Here is an 18,370-nt window from a genome sequence, read left to right on the forward strand (position 1 = left end):
GGCGTGGCCTCTAGGTGGGCGTGGCCAGCCGCGATGGAAGCCGGAGGGAGGGGGTCACGTGAGCGCTAGGTCCGCTACACGGCGCCCTCAAGGTGCAAAGTGCTGTGGCAGTGAAAATGGTAAGTTTTAAAAGCACAGTATACAAAATATCACAGTTTTTAAAATCACACTCCCGGCTATTTTGCCTCAGGAGACTCGAACCAACCGAGCGCTAGCAACTCAGCGCTTAAGAAGGGCGGGAAGGGGGCGTGGCCTCTAGGTGGGCGTGGCCAGCCGCGATGGAAGCCGGAGGGAGGGGGTCACGTGAGCGCTAGGTCCGCTACACGGCGCCCTCAAGGTGCAAAGTGCTGTGGCAGTGAAAATGGTAAGTTTTAAAAGCACAGTATACAAAATATCACAGTTTTTAAAATCACACTCCCGGCTATTTTGCCTCAGGAGACTCGAACCAACCGAGCGCTAGCAACTCAGCGCTTAAGAAGGGCGGGAAGGGGGCGTGGCCTCTAGGTGGGCGTGGCCAGCCGCGATGGAAGCCGGAGGGAGGGGGTCACGTGAGCGCTAGGTCCGCTACACGGCGCCCTCAAGGTGTAAAGTGCTGTGGCAGTGAAAATGGTAAGTTTTAAAAGCACAGTATACAAAATATCACAGTTTTTAAAATCACACTCACGGCTATTTTGCCTCAGGAGACTCGAACCAACCGAGCGCTAGCAACTCAGCGCTTAAGAAGGGCGGGAAGGGGGCGTGGCCTCTAGGTGGGCGTGGCCAGCCGCGATGGAAGCCGGAGGGAGGGGGTCACGTGAGCGCTAGGTCCGCTACACGGCGCCCTCAAGGTGCAAAGTGCTGTGGCAGTGAAAATGGTAAGTTTTAAAAGCACAGTATACAAAATATCACAGTTTTTAAAATCACACTCCCGGCTATTTTGCCTCAGGAGACTCGAACCAACCGAGCGCTAGCAACTCAGTGCTTAAGAAGGGCGGGAAGGGGGCGTGGCCTCTAGGTGGGCGTGGCCAGCCGCGATGGAAGCCGGAGGGAGGGGGTCACGTGAGCGCTAGGTCCGCTACACGGCGCCCTCAAGGTGCAAAGTGCTGTGGCAGTGAAAATGGTAAGTTTTAAAAGCACAGTATACAAAATATCACAGTTTTTAAAATCACACTCCCGGCTATTTTGCCTCAGGAGACTCGAACCAACCGAGCGCTAGCAACTCAGCGCTTAAGAAGGGCGGGAAGGGGGCGTGGCCTCTAGGTGGGCGTGGCCAGCCGCGATGGAAGCCGGAGGGAGGGGGTCACGTGAGCGCTAGGTCCGCTACACGGCGCCCTCAAGGTGCAAAGTGCTGTGGCAGTGAAAATGGTAAGTTTTAAAAGCACAGTATACAAAATATCACAGTTTTTAAAATCACACTCCCGGCTATTTTGCCTCAGGAGACTCGAACAACATAACATATCATGCAATTTCATTATACCATAAGCCAACATACATGCAAAAGCAGCTCTTATAAGGTGGTCCGATTCTTACAATGTTGCTCACATAGTTTTATGTTTAATATAACCTTTCATTTAAAACAGCATTATCACAGATTTTTAACGTTTTCAAAATCATCTTTAGAGTTGTACTTTTATCAAACAATCTACTACACTCTGTCTTGTGTTAAAACAACAATGGTGCTACCTCAAACAGGGCTAATCTGAGCCATGCACTTAAATATTGAGTCCTGTCCCTTATGGGGTCATCCAAGAAATCAGGCATCCGAAAGCCCTGCCAAGCTAACTAAGTCAGCCTCACCCATGCAATCCAGGGCACTACAGTCAGGATTTTTAAAAAAAACAGCTTTTCTGAAAAATGGTCACTTGTTTTTTAAATTTTTTAATCAAATATGTTGTCAATAAAATTCATCTTACTGATATGCTTCTTACTATTATGATCACATTATCAATACTTTCAACCACTGTGAATCTATCTAATAAATATGCCCACTCACACTTCCTGTCAATGGCATGGGCTGCACTGGCAATGTGGTGCCAAGAACAAACATGCTGCAGAAAGTATCTCTTTCTAATAAATATTACAGTCAATGGTGGCTGAAGTATTTGAACTGACATATTACTAACTTGGTAGCAAACCATAGCATCCTTAAGTCAGTTGTTCTCAAAATAGCTACAGTGTGCATTTTTTAATCCTTTGCACCTTAGCAATGACAAGCACCACTTCAAGACTGCGTTATGACGGAAAGGCAGACAATGCGCTGTAGAAAATACAGGGGCATCCAAGGTAAGTCCAGGAGGGCCGGACCCTTGCCAAATATTTAGGATAACCAAATAGAAGACATACACATAAAATGACTCTAAATTGCATTTGTTTACGTAGCGCATGGATAGCTGAATATCGTGCATGGATCTGATTCTCCTAGACCTATGTTGGACACCCCTGAGAGACTCAGCGTTTGCATTTCTTTCCGAGGAGGCACAGAAAGAAAAAGTAGCAAGAGAAGCTTTGCATTTCAAGTGGCTGCTGAATTTTAACAAGTGTAGATTTTGGAGCTGACAGTTCTAAAAGCAAATCGGCTACAGTGCCAAATGACCACCATGGACAGATGCACAGAAAACCCAGGCTAAAAAGAAGATGCATGGACATTTGAAAAACCAGTCTGCACAAGGGGAGTGCAGCCCAAGTCGATAAAAAAGTAATTAGTGGAGGTGACAGCCTACACAAAAGTTAGTGGAAAGTGCTGGAGGCATTTTCTGCCTGCAGATACACTCTTTTTGTGTAATCTAAGTATATTTGTTCATTTCAGAGGGGAGCGGGGATCTATCTTTAAAGACGTGCCTACGTTTACATTTTTTTTTTATTTCATCATAACAATGTACACAGTTTTGTTAAAAAAAGAATTGTTCCTGTACTGATATGATGACCTTGAGTTTTCTCAAGTTGAAAGGAGATGGTCTCCTGCATTGTAAAGATTGGTTTAAATTGCTTTTTTAATTTTTTTATTTGAAGTGTGTGCACTACAGGGCAGTCTGACAAAGGCAGATAACAATTAGCAAAGGTGTCGAGGGCATGTGGTGTGGATAGGCAGGAGAACAGTGTCGCAGAGACTTGTCATGGACAGGTAGACAGGCTCACAGGAGTCGGCTCCTAAACACTGAGCAGTCAACACTGGTGTTGCACTTGGTAATAGTGCAGCTGGGTCTCGGATTAAGGCTCATGGTCTCATACTGTACAGAAGAGCGACAGAAGTGCAGAAGCAGGGGCCTGTACCCCAGGTTCATCCTCCACCTTAGCTATAGAAAATGCACTTAGATGATCCAGCCAGTGCCAGATCAGTGAAAGGATGTAGCAGACAGGCTCTCACCACTACAGGCACACATCAATGGCTGAAATAGCAAAAACATCCAACTCATACAGTGCTGGTTGCACTCATTGAATAGTGGTTTCATCTGAATCTGTATTCAGCTTAATGTTATGGCCTATGACACAATAATGTTACTCAAAAAGTAAAACCTACTAAGACGACTTTCTTCGAACTGCCGCCCTTTGCAGCAAGTCTCTTTTATTATCCTGAAAAACATGAAGTCTTTCTGGAAGAAGCGCGCATGCCAACTGCTGCGACAACATAAGACGCCGGCTGACTTTGTGTGGCCTCCGACAAACAATGATGTACATATTAGCATGTTTAATTTATATTTCAAGGAGGAAACTGCAGGTGATTAGGCTGCATCTGAGTTCTCTTCTGGCCTTAAAAGTGTGCTTGTAATGCTTAACCGGTCTAACTTGGAGTGGATGTGTGCTAAACTCCTCCATATAAATAACTGGGACTGCTGATCTTTTGCTGTTTTGCTGATGACACAGGGCCCGGTAGTACTGGTGCTCACCCATGCATTGCAGTGCATGCCCATTCACTAAGCCCGACTCAAGAACTTCTACTGAGGCAGCCTACTAAACAACTTTCATCCTGCAAATCCAACAAGCGCAATTACCTTTTTCAGGATCAGCTCCGCTACAGGTTGTACCTATTGCAATCGCGTGAGTGAGCGCAGAGTGACGTTGCCTTTCTTTTATTTCAGTGATTACTGACTTGGAAATAAAAGAGGAACAACAGTGTTTAGTTTAACCCCAGTGCAGCTACTTCTAAAGCTGGCATTTAGGCCGCGCCAAACACCTTGGATGGGTCAGGTGGCTTGATGTAATATAGAACCCCAATAAGAAAATCGCCACCCCGTAACAAAACCGTCCCCAGGAAACCCCAGGTACTGCCAGCCTGGGCCTGTCTCATAGCAGGGGCCCGCTGCGCGTGCACAGCTTCAGAGGGGGGCCCCTGGAGCTCAGGGCCTCCTGCGCTGTAGGGGCTGCAGGGGCTATTCTTATGCCCCTACCATTAAGCACAGTGACAGTTAACTGGCGCACTCATTTATTCTGCAACGCTCCAAACACCAATCAGATGAGCCAAGGAACTAATACAAGGGAATAGAGTGGAGCGGGGAAACAAAAATTAACAATCAAGGTGACATAATGAAAAATATATTGCAGAGCATGAGTTAGAATCATAGTTAGACCAAACACTTTCATAAAGAGGAGGCTGCTGTAAGAGGTGGAGACTGCCAGGAGAGAGTGACCGTCATTGACGAGAAACAATACAGGAGGAAAGAAGCAGCAAGAAAATAAGAGCGGTCAAATAGCGGGAGACAACAGGCCATAATGGATGTCTATGAGGAAAGAGAGACTGAAAGAGAATGCAAGGTGAGTAATGAAGGATCACTCTTAAATAATGTGTACGAGAGAGAGTAAGTGAAAGAGTTAGAGATAAAGAGAGAGAAAGACTACTTAGAAAGTCAGGACAGTTGGCAAAGAGATAAAGGAATGAGTGAGAGAAATAGGTCAGAGAGGTAAGGGTAAAAGGGAGGGACATTTATGGGAAAGAGAAGAAAACAAGAAAGGGAAAAACAGAGAAAGAAACAAAAGAGCTAGAAAGAGAATGGGGGTATGGAGAGTCAAGAGTGACCACCTCTGAGCAGATGCTGTCTAGAGAGTAAGATTACCTGAAATGAGGGTCACTCACATTGCATGAAGGGGACTAAATGGAAGAATCACAGAATAAAAGTACACCCACTGGCGTAACGAAAAGTGAGGGGGCCTCCCTGCACGGTACTTAGGGGGGCCCCCTTCGGGCTCAATCAGGAGCTCTCTGGGCCAGAGTTCAGTGCCGAGGGGGCCCCTTGGTGCTAGGGGCCCCCCCGCACCGCGTGGGCTGCGGGGGCCTGTGTTACGCCCCTGAGTACATCATAGTAGCAGCTAGAGAGAGGGGAGGAAAGAAAGCAGGATGAAAACTATACGTTAGGAGATAACGGAGATCAAGTAACCCACAGAATAAAAAGTGAGGCAACCAACAGGGAAAAAGAGGGATGTTGTGTTGAGGATAGAGATTTGAAAGGTGATGGGAAGACACAAGGAATAAGTACATTGAATGCAGCATGACTGTTTGCTTTATTTCGAGTAGCAGAGCTCTGGGAGCTTTTACACAATTTTTTTAGTGCTTTCCTACAACACGAAAAACATACATTTTAAGGAAGTGCAGTGCACTCATTTTGGTGCAGTTTGAAAAACAGAGAAGCTGTCCCATCTTTCCCACCCAGCTTTCAATATTTATGGAGGAAAAATATACATGTAAAAGGAGCAATGTCCACTATTTAGAGGATCATTGGGATAGAGCTGCAGGCCAGGGCTCTGAGCTACAATACCTAGACACTGACAGTCTGACTGATCCGACAGCGCCACTGCCAGAGTCACAGGATCTGAACCTGACTTGGTTCTCATCTTCATCCTCAGACCAGAGCAACATGGGCAATCCACATCTGTGGTAAATGTAATTCTGCTTGAGGTTGTAAATCCTAAAGCAAGTGCATTTATTTGGTCAGATCTCACTTGGGGGGGGGGGATGGGGGAGGGGGGTGCAGAACCTACCACTGAAAAGCCAGACCAAGCAATGCAAGGAGTCACTCATACCCAGATTCCATCCGCTGTCAGGCATTGTTAAAACAGTTGCCTTTGTTCAGTACTTGCAGGGGGCCCAGGGGGGGCTTCTGGGGTTTTGTTAAGTTTGGTGTGACCAGGTTGTGAGGCATAATGAATGTTATGGTATCGGCCCAGTACCCCCAGGGCCTGCCAGTTACTCCAGGCCTCCCTTTATTACATATCAAGGTAGAAAGAAAAGGGCTGTTGGTGGACTGACCTGTTTGGGTGACCCCAGTTAGTCCATCGCTAGCCTCACTACTTCTTTAATCCCCAGAAATCACAGCCCTTCAGCAGCTGAAGGATGCCAGCATGACCGGGGGAAGGCTGATGCAGGACGCATGAGACCTGTTGCTCTTTGCTGCTTGCCACCTCTGTAGTCTGACTCTGACAATGGACTTTTACTGAGGGTGCAGGCTGGATGTGGGAGGGTCCACAGACAATCACTGAATCCTGCTTCAGTCATCCATCCAGGCCTTCTGTAAGAGCCCTTCCCCAACTCCTGCAATTAAAAAACCCTGGCCTGGCTTCCTGTAGAATCAGTGGCTTCCTAAAATGTAACAATAAAGTGTTTCTTACATTTCTTCAGAGCAGTGTCAATCTATTGCATTTTTTCGGCACAAAGAACAGAGCAAGTTGCTAAATATCAGGACAAGCAAGGTGCATGACTGAGGGGTCCCGGGGAGCCTCCTGCACCATGGGGGGCGGGGGCGTTAAACACCTATGTGCACACACATTCACACACAGAGTTCTATCATCTGTCTCTCCCTCCCAGCATTTCTTCCTCCTTTGAACTTCCTTTTGACCTTCTCCTGGTCGCTGCTCTGTAGACTGTTTCTTTCTGCACTCCAGCACTCTGACTCACAGATAAATCCTGGGGTGCCTTTCCTTCCAAGTTCCAGGCCTCTGTACACAAGCAAGAAACAAAAGCTAATAATTGCAACTGTTTCTTTTTTTGTGTGCAAGATCTTCAGAAATCTGCTACCTGCCCAAAGAAAGGCTGCAGCTTAATAGAACTTGTGTGCCTTACTCAGGCCTGTGCTTCAGCACTCTCTTCAGTGTGGGGCCTGGGGCCGCGGGGGCCCCATGCCCCTTCAAGTGTAGGGAAGCCTGGGGGCCCCATGCACCACACACACCCCTGCTTCCAATGCCTCCCAGAGTACCAGCCAAGGACATCTTAAGCATTTTGGGGCCCTGGATCAAACATATTTGGGGGCCCCTGTGCTGTACAGCTTTGAATTTATTTTCCAGTTTTTGCTCTTTCTAGCCCTCTTTGGCCAGGTCAGACAGTGGACAGGCGCACGCCCAAATTCTCAACATTGCAATATAGCAGCAGCTTAGTAATATTACTGCAAATATTACCTGGCACCCTTCTGTTTATTGTATATAAGATCCTGTTATGATATAAAAGAAACTTTTTTTATGAGTGTTGCATGAAACATAAACACGACATTTATCTGCAAAATGCCTGTAATATACTCTCACTCATCACCCACATTAAAAATAAATTTAAGAAAAACAATATCGAAAACAATCAGTTTAAGAATTAGTCAAGGTCATCAGGTCAAGATTCTTTGCAGAACAGAGCTTGCTCTATCAGGGGGCCCCCCAGAAAGGCTGGGGCCCTGGGCCAGAGCCCCCTTTGCCCATGCCTTAAAACATCTCTGCTCCCAGCAGATCCTGTGTCAGGACTTTCAAGTCAGCTCTGTGCTGCCTCAGAGGAGCAGTGGTGAACGCTCTCTCTGGGGCCCCCACCCCCAGTCTTGTCCCGGGCCTGGCACCTCTGACTGAAGAGAAACAATGTAAGTTGATACTTTGTTTCTCTTCAGTCAATGGTAGGGGCTCAGAGCAGGCTGCAGACAGCCTGCACCTGCTACAGCTCTCACTCACAGGCCCCCTTTATTTACTTTAGAGTGGGGGCCCCCGCACCGCGGCTGCTGCGGGGGTGTTTGTTATGCCCCTGGGTCAGTCAGAGTGCACTGGGTGTGCCGGGGCTGGTATATCAAATTCTACTAGTGGGCCTGCAGCACTGATTGTGCCACCCACATGAGTAGGCCGGAATAGATACCTCAGGCCTGCCACTGCAGCGCCTGTGCGCAGTTTGCTAACTGCCATGTTGACTTGGCAAGTGCCACCACTTGCCAGGCCCTAACCTTCCCTTTTCTTACATATAGGACACCCCTATGGTAGGCCCAAGGTACCCCCCCCGTGGGCAGGGTGCAGTGTATGTGAATGGTAGGACATGTACTGATGTGTGTAACATGTCCTGATAGTGAAATATTGCCAAATTCGTTTTTCACTATTGAAAGGCTATCTTGCCCCATAGGACCGAATGAGGAATGCTTTGTAACATTTTACTAGCATATCTTCCCATAGGGATAAGAGAGAAAAATAAAGCTTAGGCTCTCTGAACTCAGAATTTAATAACACATCTTTTACTAAAGATTGTTTTAAATTGTGTGCTTGAAAATGGCACTTTTGGAAAGTAGGCATTTTCTTGTTTAACCATTCTCTGTGCCTCTGCCTGTTTGTGTATTGACTGTCTGGTTTTTAAGTGACAGGGGCTGGGAGGTGCATTCTCTCAGACAGCCATCGGGGTGGGGGGAGGGGGGTTGAGGTGTGTCCTGCCTTTCCTGATTGAGTCAGGGCTGGGTTGAATAGACCTGTATTCAGAGTAGCGGAGGAGTTCTCACTAGCACCTGAATAGACCCGGTCGGCATTTAGAGTGGTGGGAGGAGATTTCCCTTGCACCTGAATAGGGCCTGTCTGCCTTACACAATGCTGTCTCCACCTCCTGCTAGGCAGCTGCACCAGAGAGGACAGAACAGGTTTGGACTGGGCTCAGAGACCCTTGCACAAAGAGAACAAAGACATTTTGGGGCATAAGTATTTGACCTAAAACCCCAGAACTTTAGACTACTTCTGGAATCAAGAGGAACCTTTGCTGAGGGGGAGAGATGGAGAAACTGAGGAGAAGTACTGCCCTTGCTGTGTGTCTGGAGTTGGCCTGCAGTTGCTGTTTCTGCCAAAGAAAGGAGAAGGACTTTGCTGTATGCTGTATCCCCTGCTTGAGAAACGTCTCCAAGGGCTTGAGTAGAGTTTGCCTGCTATTTTGAAGTCTCAGGAACACAAAGACTTCACTCCCAGCTCCCCTGAACTTCCTTGTTGGGGGTCCTGATCTGCAGGAGTGCCTGTGACTCAGTGGCGGCTGGTGCAATTTAAAAATGGTGTGACGTAAATGCATGCCCCACATTAGATTTAGTGAGCGAAGCACACCAGCCCAGTATTTTCAAGAGGGCACTTGGGCATTCTCTTGCAAGACCATGCTGAAAATGAGAGCACACAGAGGTGCATTTTACAGCACAGTTTGTGCAAACAAATGAGCCGCAGGGACTTTGCATCTCTCTCCATGGGTTGCCATTGGTAGGTGGCTAATGGATCCAACACAGTAGCCACAGCCCCTGTCTGTGTGGACCTCTTTGCTTGTGCCAACTCCACCACTCAAGTAGGAGTAGAAAGTGCTTAATTGGAGTCAGTGGTTGCAGATGGGGACTACTGGCCCCAATTTTCGTCATCAGACTTTGATCCAGCGCGAGAGAGAGAAAAACGCACACGAGGAAAGGAGAAGAAGAGGAGAAAAATGAAAAAACGTGTCAATCCTGCAAGAATGAGTTAAATGGACCGGGAGTGCCTGCTGGCGTATTATAGAGGCATGAGGCTGTATCAAGACTACGAATCCTTGGTATTTAGAACACTTATATTCAGAAGCACTGACTGCAGGTTTCTGATGAAAACTTTGGGTCCTTGGCACCCTGCAAATCGAGTACTGGGGTAGTACTACTCTGACATGTATTTTCTAAATAAGGCTTTTCCCTGGCAAGCAGGTAGTTTGCAGGACTATACAATGGTGTGTACTCCCAGTAGAAGTTATGTAATTAGAGGCAAACATCACTTTGAAATTATCCACATAAGAAACGGAAGCCTTAACAATACACTAACAAAATGAAAATGGCTAGCTCTTAAAGCTGAATCAAATTATTTTAAAGCGGAGACTGTGACTCAAATGACACGTGTAGTGGTACCTCTAAAGGGTTACTTATTTTACTAAGTGCATGCAGCTTCCTTCTCATTTTTATTCCCTCACACATCACATTTTACTTTTCTATTTTGCTGATAAAATAAAATACGCCAAACCCTTGACCGTAAGCCCTTGAGATGACAAATTAAGATATTTTCTAACACTAACATAGTTACACAGTTAATTTTACAGCATCTAGCCTAGGCCTGTTTGCCAAATACAGAAAGGTGCGTCCCCTTAAATCAGAGATCATCTGAATGATTAAATTGCTGTGGCTGTAATCTACGAGGAAAATCCTCAAACTAAAAATGTGCAACTGCAGGGACGATAGAAGCGGGGGAGGATGAAGGGTGCGAGGACTGGGTAGTAAATTGAAAAAAACCATAAAGACGCATCTCCGGACAAAATATTTTGCACAAAAAAATGTGCACAGCACCAAATGGTGAGCGCGAGATTGTATTGACAGAGAACAGACGAACGGCCTCCTGGAGACTGTGAAGTCACTCTCAGCGCTTGACCCAAGTATATCCTGTGATTCTGGGCAAATCACTTAGCCTTCTGTTGCCTTAAAAAATATGACCTTAAGTAAATGTAGCAGGCGCTCCTGTAATGCGCACTAATACCTGCGTGAAAACCACATGGCTGCTGAACTGCACGCAAATAAAAAATCCACAAAAAGTTAGTTAAGTGTATTAAATAATTACATTTTAAAGTGAAAATAGGCACCTACCAGCCTGTATTCTTTTGAGCCTACGCTGTAACAAACACAAGACATGGCTCAGCTTCAGCTGCATAATGCTTTCAAAAGTAAAAGCACACTCAACTCCACATGAGGAAAGGAATGAAGAGAGGAGCGAGCTGCAACCCTCCTACAGCAGCCCCGGCCAGTGGTGGGAGTACCTGCGGGCGGTGACGTGGGGAGGGGGAGGGGCAGGGTGGGGGGTAGTAATGTATGGATTACAGAGTTTAACAGGTAAGTAAACATATAAATAAATAAAACAAAATTTGTTGCGCGCACTGCATCACATTTGGTGATGCAGTGCATGCAACGAAATTTGTTTTATTTATATATATGTTAACTTACTTTTTAAGGTCCGTAATCCATACATTATTACCCCCCACCCTGCCCCTCCCCCTCCCCAAGTCAACGCCCGCAGGTACTCCCACCACCGGCCGCGGCTGTCCTACAGCCCGGCCCCTCTCGTGATGGCTGGTAATTGTTGCCACCCACTACCTCCTTCTAGTCTGTCCCGCACCCTGCCATTGAAATGGATAGAGTTTTGCCAACTCCTCCCAGGGCTATTTTGTAATCGCCCGGTAAACAGCCTAATTCACAGCATTCTCACTCGGCAATGATGTCACTGCTGTAGCTTGTGCCTGAAGGTCGATAGATGACCTTGCCCTGGCAGGCACATGCGCAGCAGGACGTCTGTCGTTTATTACAGCTGGCTCATTAAAAGTAACAAACAGAGCAGCCAGCAAGTAGGAATTTCTTTTTGGCTGATTGTTTTTTTATATTTATTTCTTGCCTCTCCCCTCAGGCTCAGGATGGCAGAAAGGGCAACGCCCCTTTCGCCCACTAAAACCAGCCGGCCCTGCTGTGACTGTGTGTGGTCACTGGAGGTTGTTTCTGCTACTGGGAGCTGGAAAGCAACGCAACAACAATGAAAATCGATGCATCACTCTTCTTGTGAAAGTTTTTCCAATGCAACGCCGTGGTGCGAGAAGAATCTCACCGCACCGCCGCGCCGCTGATAAAACCTACGCAGCGCCTGTCGCTACTGCAAGAATCGTCGCATCGAGGGATCGCAGCTGAAGAAACTAACGCAGCGCCGCCGCATCGTTTGTCGTCGCATCCCGGATTTCCACGCATCCTCCCTATGCGACAAGTTTTCCCCGAAGCATCACCTGTGGATCGAAGTTGTCTCAGAATCGACGCATTGCTTCCCCCTACAGGCCAGACCTGACACACCGCTCCCCTGTGTCCAGCGGAACTGTTGCATTGCATTCACGAAGGTCTCAGGAATCTACACATCTCTTTGTTTTTGACGCTTCCCATCGCTGTGGCTGTTTGGCTTGGTGAATTTTGTCGCAACAACAGGTACTTTGCAAGAAATCACGCATCCGTAGTTTTCTATGGACTCAGTTGCTAAAACCTTTTGAAAGTAATTTTTCTTAATACTTGTATATTACATTTTTGTAGTTTTGGTCTTGTTACGTTCAGATAAAGATGCTTTATTTTTCTAAACGGGTGTGGTGTCCATTTGTTGTGTTATCACTGTGTTACTGTGAGTGTTGGTACACATACTTTACATATTGCCTTTGGGATAAGCCTGTCTGCTTGTGCCAAGCTACCAGGGGGGTGGGCAGGGGTTATCTGAAGTGTGTATCCCCTTACCCTGACTAGAAGCAATGGTCCCTATTTGGATTAATGTACCTACCTCTGCCAACTAGAGACCCCCATTTCTAACATTGGTGTTCAGCGGTGAGGATTTGAACCTGTATTTGTACTTGACCCACAGTGATTGATGTGCATCATTAGTTTAGAGCAGACCACTACGCAACCACATACTGTGTTTTATTATTGTTCTATTTTTGATCTGACCCATGAGTATCCACGCACCATGTCTCTGAGTAGTAAACTAGCAAGTGAGGCTGCAGAATTGGAGTTTGACATTGAAATGTTTAGTAGTTACACAGTAAAGCAACTCAAGCAGTTCTGCAGGAGCTTTGGATGCCCCATGAGGAGCAACTGTAGGAAAGAGGAGCTACAGAAGGCCTTAAGGGCCTGGTGGGAGGCCAGAGAAGCTGAGGAGACAGATGATGCAGATGTGGATGGGGGTGCGCCAGAAGGCCATTTCAGAACCCAGGATTGGCCTGTTGGGAGAGCAGCCTCTAGGGCTGGCAGCAATCATTCTTCCAGGAATTTTTATCTCCAGAGGATTTGGAAGAAAGGCAAAGGGCCAGGGATCATGAATTAGCGGTCATGAGACTAAAGGCATAGGAGAGCAAGTATGCTCGTGCCTTGGAAGAAAGGAAGTTCCTTTTGGGGTAGTACACACCCCCAGAGATGTGGCACCTGACTTGAAGGAGGGGGTTGACATACACCCAGGGTTTCAGGGTTATGAGGTAGCTCCAGTGGGGCACATTGTCCCTAAGGTGGATTGTGAAACTGGCACAGGTGGTCATATTCCTAGTGCTGGGAGGGACACTTTAATGACTCTAGATGAATGTGCAGGGAGAGGGGTTCCCACATGGTAGAAGCCTTAGAATGTGAGTACGGAGATGGCCCAGAAGAGTGTGGGTTGAGTGACAGAAACAGTCAGACACTGTTTTGCCAGTCTCAGGAGGGTGATGTGAGGTACTTGTATGAGGCACTGATTGGTGAGGCAAAGAGTAGCTTAGTCAACACTAGTATGGGGCTGTTTGATTAAATTGTCGGAGAGCATATTTTAAGTCACTGTTTTCCAGAGCTATGCCAACAGCTGGTGGAGTGTGAGATCTCTGACCCCAGGGAGCTTGGACTGGAGGTAGACCTGTTGGTGGATTCCAGAGGGTCTGAAGAAGCTTTTGGAGGTGACCTTGAAGGAGTTGTCTCAGGTTTCCCCCAACCAATTGAGGTGGAGGAGGGTTGTGATAACCCAGATAGGTCCCAGAGTAGTGGGAGGGGTGTGGGGTCCCCTGTCCTGTCTCAGAGGAGAAGGAATGGGAGTGGGCTGTGTCCCAAGGTGCCCGAAACTCAGTCTCAAGGCCTGGTTGGTTCCATGAGGGAACACCAGGATGGGGGGGGGGGCTAGTGTGTACCGAGAGGCCATTCCCTGAGGGGGATCCTAAGGTGTCAGTTGAGCTGTGGGAGTCTGCTGTAACCAGTATTCCATCAGTTCTGGTGTCTGGCAGCACCTCTCCATTTGAGAAGGTGCATGAGTCCAGAGAAAAGGGTGAGGGGGGACGCAGTCCCCAGTGGACGGACCAGTGCATCGGGGTTTGCCAGCTCTGAGGTCAGAGCACCCCAGGGCTGACCCTGGTGAGGCCACTTCTGTCCTAGGGGGTCTTCATGCTCTGTCAGGTGGACACCGGCACCAGGCAGACTCTTACACAACTGCAGGGCAGTTTGTTTCCCTTTGGGGGGATGGTGTACTTCCTAAGTGGGATGGATATGCCCAGACGTGGGTCCTTTGCTCACTGCACCACTGGATTCAAGCTAGCCTGGCTGATGAAGAATGACATACCCCGAATCCGGTCCCAGGATGCTTGTTTCCAGTCCAGGGAGTACCTGGCTTGGCAGTTCGGTCTGGACTGTTCCCATGAGGCACAGGGTCAACACTGATTTGCATATGGCTGGGTCCAAACTGGGGTGGAATAGTAGGCAAAAGACCGATGGATTTAACCCAGATCTCTTGATTGGGGGAGAATGTATGAATCATTCAGCATTCCATCCATCATTTGTTTCAAAAAGGGGGGTGGTGATGGACAGAGTATCTGAATTAAGCAGAACACTCATACCCAGTCAAAAGATCAGGGCTTGATCCATCACCGTTTTTTAGCTCACTGCACCATCCCAGTTCAGAACCTAGCTACATGCAAATTAGTCTGTCCCTGGCCCAGTGCATCATGGGAACAGGGCAGACCAAACTACCAAGCCAATTCTTTACTGGAAAGGAAACAAGCTTCCGGGGACCGGTTTCTGGCATTGCAGCCGTCTTCGGCCCGGCTTGCTTGAATCCTGATGGTGCAGTGAGCAAGGGACTCACATCTGAGTATACCCTGCCACACTTGTGGTGGCTAAAGCGATTCAAAAAGGGGTGGTGGTGATGGACAGAGTATCTGAATGAAGCAGAACACTCATACCCAGTCAAAAGATCAGGGCTTGATCCATCACCGTTTTTTAGCTCACTGCACCATCCCAGTTCAGAACCTGGCTACATGAAAATTAGTCTGTCCCTGGCCCAGTGCATCATGGGAACAGGGCAGACCAAACTACCAAGCCAATTCTTTACTGGAAAGGAAACAAGCTTCCGGGGACCGGTTTCTGGCATTGCAGCCGTCTTCGGCCCGGCTTGCTTGAATCCTGATGGTGCAGTGAGCAAGGGACTCACATCTGAGTATACCCTGCCACACTTGTGGTGGCTAAAACGATTCAAAAAGGGGGGTGGTGATGGACAGAGTATCTGAATTAAGCAGAACACTCATATCCAGTCAAAAGGTCAGGGCTTGATCCATCACCGTTTTTTAGCTCACTGCACCATCCCAGTTCAGAACCTGGCTACATGCAAATTAGTCTGTCCCTGGCCCAGTGCATCAAGGGAACAGGGCAGACCAAACTACCAAGCCAATTCTTTACTGGAAAGGAAACAAGCTTCCGGGGACCGGTTTCTGGCATTGCAGCCGTCTTCGGCCCGGCTTGCTTGAATCCTGATGGTGCAGTGAGCAAGGGACTCACATCTGACTATACCCTGCCACACTTGTGGTGGCTAAAACGATTCAAAAAGGGGGGTGGTGATGGACAGAGTATCTGAATTAAGCAGAACACTCATACCCAGTCAAAAGATCAGGGCTTGATCCATCACCGTTTTTTAGCTCACTGCACCATCCCAGTTCAGAACCTGGCTACATGCAAATTAGTCTGTCCCTGGCCCAGTGCATCAAGGGAACAGGGCAGACCAAACTACCAAGCCAATTCTTTACTGGAAAGGAAACAAGCTTCCGGGGACCGGTTTCTGGCATTGCAGCCGTCTTCGGCCCGGCTTGCTTGAATCCTGATGGTGCAGTGAGCAAGGGACTCACATCTGAGTATACCCTGCCACACTTGTGGTGGCTAAAATGATTCAAAAAGGGGGGTGGTGATGGACAGAGTATCTGAATTAAGCAGAACACTCATACCCAGTCAAAAGATCAGGGCTTGATCCATCACCGTTTTTTAGCTCACTGCACCATCCCAGTTCAGAACCTGGCTACATGCAAATTAGTCTGTCCCTGGCCCAGTGCATCATGGGAACAGGGCAGACCAAACTACCAAGCCAATTCTTTACTGGAAAGGAAACAAGCTTCCGGGGGCCGGTTTCTGGCATTGCAGCCGTCTTCGGCCCGGCTTGCTTGAATCCTGATGGTGAAGTGAGCAAGGGACTCACATCTGAGTATACCCTGCCACACTTGTGGTGGCTAAAACGATTCAAAAAGGGGGGTGGTGATGGACAGAGTATCTGAATTAAGCAGAACACTCATACCCAGTCAAAAGATCAGGGCTTGATCCATCACCGTTTTTTAGCTCACTGCACCATCCCAGTTCAGAACCTGGCTACATGCAAATTAGTCTGTCCCTGGCCCAGTGCATCATGGGAACAGGGCAGACCAAACTACCAAGCCAATTCTTTACTGGAAAGGAAACAAGCTTCCGGGGACCGGTTTCTGGCATTGCAGCCGTCTTCGGCCCGGCTTGTTTGAATTCTGATGGTGCAGTGAGCAAGGGACTCACATCTGAGTATACCCTGCCACACTTGTGGTGGCTAAAACGATTCAAAAAGGGTGGTGGTGATGGACAGAGTATCTGAATTAAGCAGAACACTCATACCCAGTCAAAAGATCAGGGCTTGATCCATCACCGTTTTTTAGCTCACTGCACCATCCCAGTTCAGAACCTGGCTACATGCAAATTAGTCTGTCCCTGGCCCAGTGCATCATGGGAACAGGGCAGACCAAACTACCAAGCCAATTCTTTACTGGAAAGGAAACAAGCTTCCGGGGACCGGTTTCTGGCATTGCAGCCGTCTTCGGCCCGGCTTGCTTGAATCCTGATGGTGCAGTGAGCAAGGGACTCACATCTGAGTATACCCTGCCACACTTGTGGTGGCAAAAACGATTCAAAAAGGGGGGTGGTGATAAACAGAGTATCTGAATTAAGCAGAACACTCATACCCAGTCAAAAGATCAGGGCTTGATCCATCACCGTTTTTTAGCTCACTGCACCATCCCAGTTCAGAACCTGGCTACATGCAAATTAGTCTGTCCCTGGCCCAGTGCATCATGGGAACAGGGCAGACCAAACTACCAAGCCAATTCTTTACTGGAAAGGAAACAAGCTTCCGGGGACCGGTTTATGGCATTGCAGCCGTCTTCGGCCCGGCTTGCTTGAATCCTGATGGTGCAGTGAGCAAGGGACTCACATCTGAGTATACCCTGCCACACTTGTGGTGGCTAAAGCGATTCAAAAAGGGGTGGTGGTGATGGACAGAGTATCTGAATTAAGCAGAACACTCATACCCAGTCAAAAGATCAGGGATGGTGCAGTGAGCTAAAAAACGGTGATGGATCAAGCCCTGATCTTTTGACTGGGTATGAGTGTTCTGTTTAATTCAGATGCTCTGTCCATCACCACCCCCTTTCATGAATCGTTTTGGCCACTATGGGAGTGGCAGGGTATGCTCAGACATGAGTCCCTTGTTCACTGCACCATCAGGATTCAAGCAAGCCGGGCCGAAGACGGCTGCAATGCCAGAAACCGGTCCCCGGAAGCTTGTTTCCTTTCCAGTAAAGAATTGGCTTGGTAGTTTGGTCTGCCCTGTTCCCATGATGCACTGGGCCAGGGACAAACTAATTTGCATATAGCCAGGTTCTGAGCTGGGATGGTGCAGTGAGCTAAAAAACGGTGATGGATCAAGCCCTGATCTTTTGACTGGGTATGAGTGTTCTGTTTAATTCAGATGCTCTGTCCATCACCACCCCCTTTCATGAATCGTTTTGGCCAGTATGGGAGTGGCAGGGTATGCTCAGACATGAGTCCCTTGCTCACTGCACCATCAGGATTCAAGCAAGCCGGGCCGAAGACGGCTGCAATGCCAGAAACCAGTCCCCGGATGCTTGTTTCCTTTCCAGTGAAGAATTGGCTTGGTAGTTTGGTCTGCCCTGTTCCCATGATGCACTGGGCCAGGGACAGACTAATTTGCATATAGCCAGGTTCTGAGCTGGGATGGTGCAGTGAGCTAAAAAACGGTGATGGATCAAGCCCTGATCTTTTGACTGGGTATGAGTGTTCTGTTTAATTCAGATGCTCTGTCCATCACCACCCCCTTTCATGAATCGTTTTGGCCACTATGGGAGTGGCAGGGTATGCTCAGACATGAGTCCCTTGCTCACTGCACCATCAGGATTCAAGCAAGCCGGGCCGAAGACGGCTGCAATGCCAGAAACCGGTCCCCGGAAGCTTGTTTTCTTTCCAGTAAAGAATTGGCTTGGTAGTTTGGTCTGCCCTGTTCTCATGATGCACTGGGCCAGGGACAGACTAATTTGCATATAGCCAGG

General features: G+C 48.0%; 1 protein-coding gene across 1 annotated transcript in view; it reads left to right on the top strand.

Moving 5' to 3' along the window:
* CCKAR (cholecystokinin A receptor) overlaps window positions 1-18,370 on the top strand; it is a 367,251-nt gene that overhangs the window by 71,090 nt on the left and 277,791 nt on the right. The window lies entirely within an intron of this gene.

Source organism: Lissotriton helveticus, chromosome 2_2 (assembly GCF_964261635.1).
Source record: "Lissotriton helveticus chromosome 2_2, aLisHel1.1, whole genome shotgun sequence".
Taxonomy (NCBI): Eukaryota; Metazoa; Chordata; class Amphibia; order Caudata; family Salamandridae; genus Lissotriton; species Lissotriton helveticus.